This window comes from Gallus gallus, chromosome 4 (genome assembly GCF_016699485.2).
Source record: "Gallus gallus isolate bGalGal1 chromosome 4, bGalGal1.mat.broiler.GRCg7b, whole genome shotgun sequence".
Taxonomy (NCBI): Eukaryota; Metazoa; Chordata; class Aves; order Galliformes; family Phasianidae; genus Gallus; species Gallus gallus.
Window position 1 is genome coordinate 65020675 of NC_052535.1, and position 563 is coordinate 65021237.

The window sequence follows — 563 nt, forward strand, 5'->3', positions numbered from 1 at the left end:
TCTGCTAAGCCTTACTATTTTTTTTTTGCCTATGTAATATTTTGGGGGAAGGGGAAACAAAAAAGAAGGCAATACCTCAGAAATCTACACAGCGTTCTCTCCTAATTTCTAGCCGGGGTTGGGTTGGGTTGGGTTGGGGGGTGGGGGAGAAGAAAGGAAAATGGTGATTTAGTAATTTAACTGTAGTCCAAGAGTCACCAAACGTAAAGGAATTGCCTGTCTTACAATGTTCGGGCCATCATGAAGTCTGCATTCGGAGTTATTCCAGCTTTTCGCACCGTAATGCCAGTAAGATGAGTTGTGTTACCGGTATGGTTGGGTGATAATGTTGAAGCCGTTTTAACGTGCCAGTTCTCTCCTGTACTTCCCATCTCCTTAAGGCAGGCACCGTTTATTCACAAGGGAATCGCTCTATCCACGTAACTCCAGTATGTGGAGGGCTCTGATACGAGATGCGGGCCCAGCAAACTGAATGCATCCCATGCTCTCTGGGGCTCGGTGTTGCTTATAAGGAGCTAGCTTTGTCTCCTGCGTGTGGAACGTTTTACAGCTCTTGGGTTATT